Raw genomic sequence first — 14,775 nt, 5'->3', positions numbered from 1 at the left:
AGATGATGAAATATGGTGGAAAACTGCTAAATAATTGGATATACAAGATCATAAAGGAGATATGGATAAAAAAACGAATACCAGAAGATTGGAAGGAAGCCATTATTTGCCCATTACACAAAAAAGGAGACAAAACAGAATGCAGTAATTACAGAGGAGTAGCGTTACTAAATACCGTATATAAAATCCTATCAAAATCCATAAAAGATAAGCTAGAAAAAGAAGTTGAAAATATAATAGGCGAATATCAGTGCGGATTTAGACGAGGGAGAAGCACAACGGACCAAGTATTCATAATCAGAGAATTACAAGCAGAAAGCTATGAACACAGCTTACCAACGATAGCGCTATTCATCGACTTCCAGCAAGCATACGATAGAATAAAAAGGAAGGAATTAAAAGAGACCCTTGAGGAACTGGGAGTTAGCAGAAAGTTGCGTAACATGATACATCTTACTTTAGAGAATACAGAAAACAGAGTCAAAGTAAACAATCATGTATCGGACAAATTTATAGTAAACGAAGGATTAAGGCAGGGCGATCCTTTGTCATCATTACTCTTCAATTTATGCCTAGAAAAAATAATGCGAGAAGCGAAAATCAATAGAGAAGGACTCCTATATCATAAAAGACACCAAGTTTTGGCATTTGCGGATGATATAGTGTTGCTGGCAAGAGGAAAAAAAAGCTACAGGAGATAGTACAGAGAATAGTAAAAGCAGCAAAGAAAATGGGACTTTACATAAATGAAACTAAAACAAAATGTATGCAGTGGACAGATGATCAGTTCAGGGATGAACAAAAGTTTAAAGTAGAAGTAGAAGAAAGAGTATCATACCAATTCGAAATGGTAGAAAGATTTACATACCTAGGTACAATAATATCACGCAAACCTAACATTAAAGAAGAAATACAAGCTACAATAATGGTAGGCAATATAAGTGTACATGCTCTTAGTGGAATGTTGAAAAGCAAGTTTTTATCAAGAAAGGCAAAAATACAGTTATACAAAACAAATATACAACCAATAGTAACGTACTGCAGTGAGACATGGACAATGACAAAAAATGATCAAAATTTACTGGAGATATGGGAAAGGAAAATCCTGAGTAAGATATATGGAGGAATAATAAGGGACGGTTTATGGATAAGAAGATCAAATGATGAGTTAAAGAAATTATATAATCAACCTAACATAATAGGAGTCATAAAGGCACAGAGACTAAGATGGCGAGGTCACCTAGAAAGGATGTCGAACACGAGGACTCCAAAAAGGGTACTGAACTACACTATAACTTTAAAAAAGAGAAAAAGAAGGCCAAAAAATAGATGGAATCAGGAGGTAGAAAAAGATATGGAAGAAATTGGACTAGAAGGCCAGAAAAGAAAAATGAATAACAAGAAAGAATGGAGAAAAATCACATATCGAGCCAGAGAAGATCTCAGTACATAAAGGAAAGCGAAAATGAAGAAAGAACAAACTTTTTAAGCCATGGGCCTCTAAGGCCTTTAGTGCTATTGTATATATATATATATATATATATATATATATATATATATATATATATATATATTAGTGTAGAAAGTGTAGAACCTTGAATAATAAATAAAAACAATAAATTAGAATAATAAAAACATAACAATTGGTGTCAAAAGTGGAACAGTAAATAAATTGTGAAAATGACTACGATTTATGAGCTCACAGTGACGAATTTAAGAAGACATCTCGAAGACAGAGAATTAGCTTCTACCGGAAAAAAGGCTGAGTTAGTCCAACGACTAAAGAACGCTTTGGAGCAAGATGGTCTAGATCCAGAAACATATATTTGAAGATGCTGTCCTCTCGTTGATCTCGAAAGTCTCCGGTGACATCGCATCATTAGAGAACAAAGTTCCTGGTGACATCGCATCATTGGAAAACAAAGTTTCTGGCGATATTTCGAAAGTTTCCGGCGACATCGCTTCATTAGAAAACAAAGTTTCCTAACCAGATTTCTTCTCTGGAAAGTAAAGTTTCTGCTAACATCTCTAAAGTAACTTCTGAGATGTCTACCCTCGACGATAGAATATCTTCGTTAAAAAACCAAGTTGCTGCCGATATGTCGGCCTTCGAAGAAAAGATGAAAGAGATGGAAAGGAAGATGGAAGAAACAGGGACAGCAGAGAGAGGAAACAATCCCATTACAGTAGAGACAAAGGAAGACGATACGAAATGTAAGTTGGAAATACGGCCGAAATTTGAAGGAAGTGGAGGTTCTGTTCATGTGAAAGTCCCAACTTTCGACGGAAAATCGTCATGGAACAACTACATGAAACAGTTCGAATCAGCTGGAAGAGCGAATGGATGGTCTGAAAAAGAAAAGGCTGTAAACCTAACTATCGCTCTTCGAGGAGATGCCTTAGATGTGCTTCAGACCATAGCCGTAGAGGAGACGGATGATTTCGAACAACTGAAAAAGAGGTTAAATATGCGATATGGCCATGAACATTTGGAGCATGTATATCAGTCGCAGCTTAAAAATCGAAGACAGAAGAAAGATGAGGCTCTTCAAGAATATGAGGTAGATATTGCCAGATTAGTACGATATGCTTATCCAACAGCTCCCGAAGACATGATGGAAAAATTGGCCGTTCAAACGTTTATTGATGGTCTTCGTGATCATAAAATGCAGAGAACACTGCGGTTAGCTCGTCACAAGACGCTGGTTGATGTTTTATCCGCCGCCCTCGAATACGAGTCAGCTACGCAGGCCTCTGGCGGATACAGTAAAGTTAGGACTATAAAAGAGGAAGGAGATGAAGATAAACTTGACCAGCTCGTTAATATGATGAAAAGTATGACATACAAGAAAACGAAGACCATAAGATGCTGGAATTGTGGCGAAATAGGACACGTACGAAGTTTGTGTAAGCACCCTAGGTACGACGCAAATCAAGAAACTCACCACCAGGAAAACTAAAACGGGTCGGCCTTAGGGGGACAGCTTCGACCCGGAACTTTTCCAAAGACCCTCTCATACTAATGGCTTCTTTGAAATGTCGTGAAGATAGTGTATATGTAGATGGAGAAATAAATGGTAAAAGGCATACGTTGTTGATGGATACCGGAGCGACCAGAACTATTATACGCCCAACAGTTATAAACAGCCGTAAGAAACTGTTACCGACTTCGGACCGCTACAGGTGAAAATGCCAACATTCATGGAGAAATCCAGGTACAATTGGGAATTGGAACAGAAAAGTTGGTCCATACTGTTATAGTTGCTGACATCGAAGAGGACGTTATATTAGGAATGGACGTAATGAATATGCATGGATTCCAATTGGATTTTAAGAATAAGGTAATCAAAGTTGGCAACGAGGAGGTATTTCTTCATCCACATGATGACAACACTGTGCAAGCAGCCATTAAACAAGATACAGTCGTGCCTGCGAGAAGCGGAACGATCATAGTAGCGCGGCTACAGGGAATTGTGGACGAAGGGACACCTGTTATGATGGAGCCTAGAAACCATGACGACGAGGTTGGCCGTGGAATCATAATTGGAAAGGAATTGGTGACTTCGGCTAAAGAAATTCCTGCGAGACTTATCAATGTCAATGACTACCCAGTGACCATCAAGAAAGAGACAAAAGTAGGAACTTGTGTACCTGTGACATCCATAATCCGTCAGGCGACAACATCTGATAATTCCAACGACAAATTTGACCAAATGGTTGCAGTTGCTGGACCTCTAAATCAGATGAAGAAAAGGAAATTAAGGGAATTTCTTCGGCAGTATCGTGATATTTTCGTATCGAAAGGAGGAAAGACGGGAAGAACAACCGTTGTTAAGCATAAAATTGATACTGGTAATGCTAAGCCAATTCGTCAAACAGTTCGACGATTACCACAGGCGAAAAGAGAGGAAGTTGAAACAATTGTTCAGGAAATGAAGAAAGACGGGGTGATAGAACCTTCTACGAGCCCATGGGTCTCTCCGGTGGTCCTGGTTAAGAAGAAAGACGGAACGACGAGGTTCTGTGTGGATTACCGTGTGCTGAACAACGTTACCAAGAGAGATAGTTATCCTCTGCCTCGGATCGACGATACATTGGACACATTGGCTGGAAGTAAATTGTTTTCTACTTTGGATTTGAAGTCTGGATACTGGCAGGTAGAAATGGACCCAGTAGATAAAGAGAAGACAGCCTTCACCACAGGATCTGGATGGTGGCAATTAAACGTTATGCCATTTGGACTCTGTAATGCTCCTGCGACATTTGATAGGCTTATGGAAAAGGTGTTGGGAGGGTTATCTTGGAAAACATGCCTGGTTTACCTAGATGACATAATCGTCTTTGGGGAAACATTTGAAGATCATCTGAAGAATTTAGATTACGTTTTTAATCGACTTAAAGCTGCCCGATTGATGTTAAACCCCAAGAAGTGCCAGCTATTTCAAGGTAAAGTCAATTATCTGGGTCATATAGTCAGTAAAGAAGGAGTGGCCGTGGATAAGGGAAAAATCGATTCCATTAAGGAATGGCCAGTACTAACGGACAAACATCAAGTGAGAAGTTTTCTTGGACTATGTACTTACTACCGGAGGTTTATTAAGAAGTTTGCAGATATCGCTAAGCCATTAACGCGATTTACAGAGGAAGCAAGAGACTACCGCTGGGATACAGACTGTCAAAATGCCTTTGAGACCTTAAAAAAGCATTTAATCACAGCACCAATTTTAGGGTATCCGCTGCCAGAAGGAGAGTTCATCTTAGATATAGATGCAAGTAATGTGGGAATTGGAGGAGTGCTGTCTCAGATTCAAGGAGGACAAGAACGAGTCCTTGGATATTTTAGTAAAGTTCTTTCAAAACCTGAGCGGAATTATTGCGTCACGAGAAGAGAACTTCTAGCAGTAGTGAAATCAGTAGAGCACTTCTATCAATACCTCTATGGAAGGAAGTTTTTAATCCGAACCGACCATGCCGCCCTTAAGTGGTTGATGCAGTTTAAGAATCCAGAGGGTCAGATAGCCAGATGGATCGAACGACTCCAAGAATACGATTTCAAGATTGATCACCGGGCCGGAGTTAGCCACAGAAACGCTGATTGTCTTTCCAGAAGGCCATGCCCAGCAGAGTGTTCCCACTGCAACAAAACGGAATCCAAAGAAGCAGCAGTGCTAAGAACAACGATGGTCAACGACGACTGGACGCCTACTAAGATCAGGGAAGAACAAGAAAGAGATCCAGTTATACAGAAAATTCGAAAATGGAAAGAGGAAAACCGTCGACCACCTTGGCAAGAAATATCAAACCTATGCTCAGTAGTTAAGACGTATTGGGCCCAGTGGGACTCATTTATCATTGAAGATGGCTTACTCAAATGAGTACTGGAAAATGATGATGGTTCAGAGAAGAGAAGACAGTTGGTGATCCCAAAGAGCAGAATAACCGAAGTACTTCGCCAGTTACACAACAGTCCATCAGGAGGGCATTTTGGTGTAAAGAAAACCCTTCAGCGAATTTGGGAACGGTTTTATTGGAGGAACAGTTCCGACGACGTAAAAGACTGGTGTAAGAAATGTACTATTTGTGCTACGAGTAACGGGCCTTACCGAAAGAGGAGAGCTCCTATGAGACGATATAATGTTGGAAGCCCGTTTGAAAGAATAGCTTTGGACATCGCTGGGCCGTTTCTAGAGAGTGAAAATGGAGGCAAGTACATGTTGGTAGTAATGGATTACTTTACTAAGTGGGTCGAGATTTACGCACTTCCAGACCAGAAGGCAGCAACCATTGCAGATAAGTTGATCCAAGAATATATCAGCCGATTTGAAGTGCCTTTGGAGATCCATAGTGACCAAGGCAGGAACTTCGAAAGCGATCTATTCCAAGGAATATGTGATAGACTAGGCATGAAGAAAACAAGAACTACAGCATATCATCCGCAATCGGATGGTATGGTAGAACGGATGAATTGGACAGTTGGCAAGTATTTGACAAAGATGGTGTCCGATCATCAGCGAGACTGGGACCAATATCTTCCGTTCTTCACAATGGCCTACAGATCTGCTGTTAACGAATCAACAGGCCAGACGCCAGCCAGAGTCCTATTCGGACGCGAAATGCGACTACCTTGTGATCTAGAGTTTGGGTGTCGACCTGGAGAAGATGTAGCAGGTGAAGATTATGTGATTGAATTACGAAGAAGAATGGACGATGTACATGAGTTGGTCCGTTCCCATTTTCAGATCGCCAGCGACCGAATGAAGAAACGGTACGATACACAAGCCGAAAAGGGTTGCTTTAAGAAGAACGACAAAGTCTGGCTCTATAATCCTAAGAAGCGAAAAGGTTGTTCTCCCAAATTGCAGCAGTTTTCGGAAGGTCCATACCTCATTATGGAGAAGATCAACGATGTCATCTATCGAATAAGTAAGATTCCGAGGGGAAAGCCGATGATAGTACACCATAACCGGCTGGCGTCTTTCGAAGGTGACCACGACGTAGATGAAGAAGTGGAAGTAGACCAAGTCCAAGATGTGTCTGACCTCACGTTTGAGGAATTCATGGGTGCCTATGGAGGTACCGGTAAAGCAAGACATGGTATTACCACTGAAGAAAAGCAAGATCTCCTCGCGCTTCCCGATGCCTACTCGCTGGCCCTTACCATCCCGGTCAGTATCAAAGACGCACCAGGGTTGGCATCCGTATTTCGAAGGAAGTTCGGTCGAATTGCAGAACTTCAATGCCAAGTGCCAGCTCCCGGGAAAGCCTCGAAACTCCAAGATGCATCACGTTACCTTTTCTACCTGGTAACAAAAGACACTGCCCGTGACCAACCTACCTACCGAGATGTATGTGAAGCCTTACTTCAATTGAGAGAGCGCGTACTAGAGTCCGACGTGCAAAAGTTACCCATGCCAAAGTTAGAGTGCCGCCAATTAGATTGGAGGGTTATCCGAAGTATGGTGGAGGAGATCTTTAAAGACACCGAAGTCCAGGTGTTAGTCTGTTGCAATCCACATAGTTACTGGTGCGGAGAGAAAACCGTCCCTTGTCATTTTTTTACAACTGGAAGTTGTAAAAGAGGATCCAGTTGCCGATACCAGCATACCGTTCCAGTTCCAGTACCGACTAGGCTCCAGGACGAACCATCTTTTAAGAGGGAGGCAATGTTACGATAAATAATGACGTGTCATATGACTCAAAACTGTAAACATATTTATTACTAATATCTTTTCTGTTCTAGTTATTTCGGCGCTCAGTTGAAAGACCTGTTTACCTGCCGGCAGAAATTTCTAGTCCCTTCGCTAAAAGACCTGTTCACCTGAATTATAATGAATCACCCACGATTCGAAATTTCCAGGCAGGCCGAATAAAAACCAGTCTGAGCGACATTCTGGGGTCTTCGATGGGGTTTTGCCGCAATTCTCGAATAACTGTATTTTATATTTAAAGAGGAATTTTGTCGTAAGGAGAACAGTTAGTTTTTGAAGATCGCGCCGCGTTTTAAAATGTAACGCACGTATTATAATAAATGTAGATAAATTATATAATTATTAAGCGTAAAATAAATTAGTACAAATAAAGACTTTAAATAAACTTTTAAGTGTTATAAGTGTAGAACCTTGAATAATAAATAAAAACAATAAATTAGAATAATAAAAACATATAAATATATATAATATAAACATATAACAATATGTTATGTAGTTAAATAAATACTTTACTCTACTCTACCGAAATCTTAAGTTTAAGAGTACTCCTCCCCTAGTAGGGTATTTATTTTGGCGTATTTCTGTCCGCGAAAATAGTGATCATTTCTCGACACCAGAAACTTATGCATAGAAAAGAACAATAAGGCAGTAAATATTACCAGAAAAAAGAGCCAGGCTAAATTTACTCTGGAAGAAACTAGTGGCAGAATACATTAACAAGATTCATATAACGAAGATTAGAAAGGGTAACACAATATTCATAGGCTAATCCTGTACCTTAGAAGAATTTTTGTATAAACACCTTTCTACAAGATGGTTTTGTTTATTATAAATTGTAATAAAATCCGAATTTAAAGAAGGTTTGTTAGCGTCAGATTCAATATTATCGCTTATTTACACCATGACAAACTTAAGTATCAAATTTAAGTACTCTAGTTCTTTTGGTTAACAAAAAAGCCATAATTATACAAAAATAATAAGAAGACTTGTTACTCCAATATTTAATACAGTTATTTTTTATAGCTAAAATATTATATATACCAAGCTGCAAGAATCAAGGGCTTATTTTTTAAGAACTACAAAAAAACTTAGTAAGAATAATAACAAGCTGACTTCAAACTCAATACGGTTTTTACTTACACTAAAAGGTACCTAAGAGCCAATTTTAGTAAGACTTTTGTTTTAAGAAAAATACAAGGCATAATAATATAATAAAGAAGAAGAATGTTTATAAAACACCATATTCAACAGAGTACTTTCTTATACCAAGAGGAACATGTGTACTAACTTGTTTTCCTACCACTCAAGACGTGATCTACACAATCGAGACATTGTCGCAACACAGCTTGCCTTCTCCCACACACACTAAACCATTTCCCCTCCCAACAAATTGCGGATACGTGATAGTGCTTTACCTATTAATAAAACCATATTCATCACCACCACTTTCTCATAAAAGACCACATTACGAAACATCAACTTTAGGTGATCAAAGTAATTTATCTGCGGAAAATTCTACAAAAGACCAAATTATGGTTCCTTCAAAATACCCAGTCCCAGTTTCTCAAGCACTTTCAAAACAGAAAAATTATTAGAATAATTTTTATATAGAATCACTTCTAAAGGGAGAACTTGTTAGACCCAACTTCAATCAGATTCCTGCTTTCATCAAGGACTTTTACATAAAAAATGCATAATTGTATCAAAATAGATAGATAACAACAACACATCTGTACATACTGACCTAAAATCATATGTCAGGCAAAAACTTACTGACATATTATATCAATAAACTTGGCGGTACTTATCCAAGAAATATCAACATCCTTAGAAGCTGTAAATAAAAAACAGAAAATAATAAGTGACTTACTTTTCTTCGCATCGGTCATACGCGATCTACCCATTTCTATTTACTTTAACGTAAAAATAAACCTATGTACGGATATGTAATAGTAAACTAATGGTAAATAATATGTTACCCTAGTGCCCCAGTAAGCCAAACCCCAACAAAAACAACATTCCAAAAAGTGCTCTAGAAGAAAACAGCTATAAAAAAAGTATTTTCTTATCTTACAAACCGTTCTTTATTTAAAATAATCCAGCTACTCTTGTATTGCTTCTGTATCAGATAAGAAAATTATTTGGAGTGTGTATATCTCCCTTGATGTGGGTTTTCTTGTTAATTAAAAAAGAAGAGGACAACCAGTTAACTCCAAATTCAATGCGGTGCTTACTTACACCAGAAGGAACGTGAGTGTTAACTTTCAAGGATCTGGGACTTTTGGTTTAAGAAAAATATAAGCTATAGTAATATAAAAAGAAGAACATTGTAATCAGTTCCCTTACGTCAAGAGAATTCGATATACTAAAGTTCAAGACTAGGAAATTTAATTCAAGAAAAAGAAATGCCTAATAAAATGGGAATACGAAGAAGACTCGTAAACCCGAACTAAAATTATGTTCTTGCTTACACCAAAAGGAACTTTACTACCAAATTTTAAGACCATGGAACTTTTGCTCCAAAAAGGAATAATCGTATAAAAAGAAGAAAAAAAAGACCTACTGATCCCATATTTAATAGAGTTCTTCCTTACTTACGGATATTTTATATACTAATTTACAAGAAGACTTGTGTTTCAAGAACAAGAAAAGGCACAATAATTTGAAAAGAAGAAGAAAAAAAAATGAGAGAACTGCTTTCACTAAGGGACAACTTTTAAAACTCCAGGGGACTGGGTTTAAGAGAAAAAATAGCATAAACGTTAAAAAGAAGTCTAATACTCTTCTCTTTGTTCCTTAGTTCTTTCTTAACCCAAGAGGAACCTATGTATTAACTTTAGACTCTATTAATTTTATCTTTCTTCAAGTAAGAGAAGAAAAGTTATAGTATATAAAAAGAGAAAACTTAATTCACCTTAATTGTAACTATGTGTAAAAATACTACTGAGAACGAAGAAGATGAACACATGACAATCCCAAAATCAATAGGGTTCTTTCATACACTAAATATGTATATGCCAAGTTTTAAGACTAGAAATTTTAAGTTAAAGAAAATATTAAAGAACACGAGAGAGAATGAAGGAGAAGAAGAAGAAGATATGTCGATATCAAAATCAAAAGATTATTCTTATACCATGAAAACTTATGTGACAAGTTTGAGAACTCTAGAAGTTTGCTTTCAACATAGTTCATAGGCCTAAAAAAATTAAGAAGAAAAAGAAAACCTGTTAAACCAAAATTGACAAAAAATACAACAAAACACAAAACAATACGAGAAGAAGAAGAAAACGGTTTATTTTATTATTTATAGTATATGTATTACAAAAGATAGAGAAGTATTATAAAAGATAGTATTAGAGAGTATTATAAAAGATAGAGAAGTGAAAAAACAAATAACACAGCAAAAGAATGAAGAATGGGAAAGAATCTGCTTAAATATTGAAACATATATAGGAGGTACAAGAACTTCGGAGTCATGGAAAGTACTGAGAGGATTGAAACAAAACTCAAAAGAAAAAACTAAATTGGGAAATATACAGGACAAAGAATGGAAGGACTACTACAAGGAACTATTAACAGAACAAAGACCACAATTCATTGGAAAAGAAAACAGGCGAAGACGAAGCAGATTCCCACAACAAGAAATAGAAATAACAGATAGGGAAATGAGAACGGCCATAAAAGCAATCAAAAATAAGAAAGCACCGGGACCTGGAGGCATCTCACCTGAGCTTATAAAATACAGATCAAAAAAATTACACCGGATGATACAATGGATATTTCAGAAAGCCATAAATGGAGAACAGCTCCCAAAGGAATGGACGGCGGCATATATGACATCTATATTTAAGAAAGGAGATAGAAAACGATGCGAAAACTACAGAGGAATAAGCGTAATATCATCAATAGGAAGATTATATGGGAAGATACTGCGAGAAAAGATAGAGCAAGCGATAAAAGGCAAAATCGGGGAGGATCAGGCAGGCTTCACGGCAGGAAGATCATGCATAGACCACATATACACACTGGAACAACTGTTGGAAAAGAAAAAAGCAAAAAATTGAGATATACACTTGGCATTTGTGGATCTGAGAAAGGCGTATGACTCTGTACCAAGGTCAGAACTATGGGAGACAATGTACAAATTAGAAATACAGACGGAACTCATAGAAGCTACAAAAGCTCTGTATAAAGAAAATAAAGTGTCCATTAAAATGGGAACAAGAATCATAGGAGATTCACCACAACAAAAGGGCTCCTGCAGGGTTGTTCCACATCTCCAACCCTATTCAAAATAAACTTAGAGAAAGCCTTGACTACATGGAAAAGAAAATGCGAAGGCATGGGAGTACCGATACGGAACGAATACCTATATACGTTAAGTTTTGCAGACGATCAAATAGTGATTGCACAAGACCAAGACGACCTCAGCTACATGATGAAGAAACTACAAGAAGAATATACCAAGGCTGGCCTAGATATTAACCTCGCGAAAACAGAGTACCTATCTACAAGTGAAGAAGACATAGAAGATCTACAGATTGATGACAACGTAACAATCAAAGGAAAGGATAAATTCAAATACCTGGGGTTTATAATCACGAAAAAGGCAACAACAGAGGAAGAAATTACACAAAGATTAGGACAAACAAGAACAGCAATCCGACAACTTAACTCAGTATGGTGGGATAGACACCTAAATATGAAGACAAAAACGCAGATTTATAAAACATTAGTGCGAAGTATTATGACATATGGGGCCGAAAATTGGATCATAAACAAGAAAAACAGCAGTAAGATAATAGCAACAGAGATGGAATGCCTGCGAAGATGCTGCAGAGTAACAAGAATGGATAGGAGAAGTAATGACGAAATAAAGCAAAGAACATCAATAGAAACAGACATACTAACATATATAGAACAAAAAAGACTAAAGTGGTATGGACATGTAAGAAGAGCTAGCGACAGCAGATGGATAAAAAGAATAACCGAATGGAGCCCCATAGGAAGGAGGAAAAGAGGACGACCCCGAAAATCCTGGAGGAACGAAGTAGACGACGCTATGAGTAAGAGAGGACTAAACGATGGAGAATGGAACAACAGAGAGAGATGGAAACGGTTGAGCGAGGGAAGGCAGTGAATACTGTAGAATCCCTAAATATATATATATATATATATATATATATATATATATATATATATATATATATATATATATATATGTATTACAATAATCCAACTTACTGTTTTTCAGCCTTCGTTTTAATATACAAACTCACTTATAATCTAAACTTAATGTAAAAAACATTAAAAACTCACCTGAAAAGAATTTAATTTTACAATTCTGTATGCGTTTTATGTTACTGGAGACTGGCCACTAACTGAGGGACCTATTACAAGTGCACTGTTTGTATTCCTGATCTGCATGCTGGATTTGTACCAGTTGTTTCTAGTTCGGTATTGGAATTTTGTGTGTAAATTAATTTTACAATTCTGTATGCGTTTCATATTACCTTTCCTGCTGGAGACTGGCCACTAACTGAGGGGCCTCTTAAAGGTGCACTGTTTATATTCCTGATCTGCATGCTGGATTTGTACGGGTTGGTTCTAGTTCGGTATTGGAATTTTGTGTGTAAAAAAAAAATTAAATTTTACAATTCTGTATGAGTTTCATAGTACATCTCCTGCTGGAGACTGGCCACTAACTGAGGGGCCTCTTAAAGGTGCACATAATGGAAAATGTGGCACTAGATCGAGAAATTGTCCACAGGATACAGGCTGGTTGGTGTAACTGGACGCGAATGAGCGGAGTACTTTGTGATTGAAGAATGACTTGATTAGGGAAAGAGCCGAAGTGACTTAAGTCTAAAAAAAGATTAAAGAAAAAATACTGCAATGATTTGGTCTATTAGACGTAGAGATGACAACTATGAATGAATACGTTTTTTTTCCTTGTTTAGGCTTTGTCGCCTCTTCAAGGGTGGGGTTTTTTATGTCAATTGTTTTTTATGTCAATCTGCATATTGCTGCTCTCTGGAACTAAGTCGTGGATATAAAGCAGTAGTGTCAGAAGGATTTCCTGCCTTTGGGTGCCGGTTAAACCGAGCCCGCAACTAAGTACAAGTTCTGTTGGAAAAACGGTCCTTTTCAGTTTGTTGGCCTTTTTGTTTTGTTCGGTGTAAACGCGTGGAGGATAGCTGTGGCTGTGCCCTATACCTAGGATCAGGTGTCGTTTTGCAATGATATTGGGAAACCAAAGAAAACCAATCTCCCCTTGTCGTTGTGATTTTGAATGCGACTCTTAAGGAGTGTATGGGGTGCTCACTGTTTAGTGTTTGGTGTGTGTGTGTGTAGATTGTGCGGATTTGTGTAGTTATTGGATGTGTGTTGTTGGCTTGTTTCTTTTGGGTGGAGGTAAAGTGTATGTTTGGGTAAATGATAGGTTTATATATGAATAATGAATGTGTGTGTTGTATTGTGTGTCTATCTGCGGAGTTGAGTGAAGGTTTGGTTTATGGAATTGGAGGAGGCAGTTGATATTGCATACCCATACAGTGCATTGGACATTTAATTTAAATAGCGGATTGTGTCACTCCTATTTTCAGGGAAGACATTGAAGAGGATCATGGATGTAAAGTGGATTAGGGATTTCATGTCCGAGGATCGGTCGTATGAGGGGATTTGCTTGTAAGCTTGTACGGGTTGTGTTTGTTTTATGTCTTTTGGTTTGATTCTTCGCTGTAGACATTTTTCTGAAAATGCCGGGTGACCTCCATTACAGTTCGGGCATTTGGGAACATCTATCGTGGGGCATACAGTAGACCTGTGTTGTTGTCCACAGTATGGACAGATAATTGATTTTTCGAGGCATTCGTTGCTGAGGTGTTCACTTTGGCAGCATTTCGAACTGTATTTTAGTCGAACCGGAACAAAATTGCTTTCTGACCGCCACTGACTTTCCAATTTTGGGACATTTTGAAAGATCTTGTTACAGAGATATTGGCAAGAGTTTTTTCCAGTAAGACGTTAAAAAAGATCATAGACCTAAGGTTAATTATCGACTTTATGTCCGAGGTGAGTTCGTTTGAGGGAATTTAGGGGTAGTGACTGTCTGTGTCTTTTTCTGTGTTATGGGAACGGGTTTTCTAGCTTGCAATTTGTGTGAATATGCCGGGTGTCTGCCGCGGCAGTTTGGACAGGATGGTGCATTTGCCATTCATACGATTTGTGATTTTGTCCGCAGTTTGGACAGATAGTGGATCTTTTTTGGTATTCTGTGTTGTGTTGTTCGCTTTGGCAGCATCTAGAACAGTATTTTAAGCGCGGGGAATAACGTTATTCGATCCAGGGATCTCACAATGTATAATCTCCCCGTTCAGCTTAATACGGTACTTCAGTGCTTCCGCGGACTTTTGTTCTGAGTTTGCGAAGATTCGAACGAAATGCGTAGGGATATAATTCTAGAGGGCAATTATTTTGACGATTTTAGTGTGAGGGAAGTGGTCTTATGATAGACTGTGTTCAATGTCTTTTTGTGAAATATTTTTGTTAACGCCTGTCATGACGA

Source organism: Diabrotica undecimpunctata, chromosome 7, assembly GCF_040954645.1.
Source record: "Diabrotica undecimpunctata isolate CICGRU chromosome 7, icDiaUnde3, whole genome shotgun sequence".
In the NCBI taxonomy this organism is placed as follows: Eukaryota; Metazoa; Arthropoda; class Insecta; order Coleoptera; family Chrysomelidae; genus Diabrotica; species Diabrotica undecimpunctata.
The sequence above is the reverse complement of the archived record's forward strand: the minus strand, read 5'-3'. Positions refer to the sequence as shown.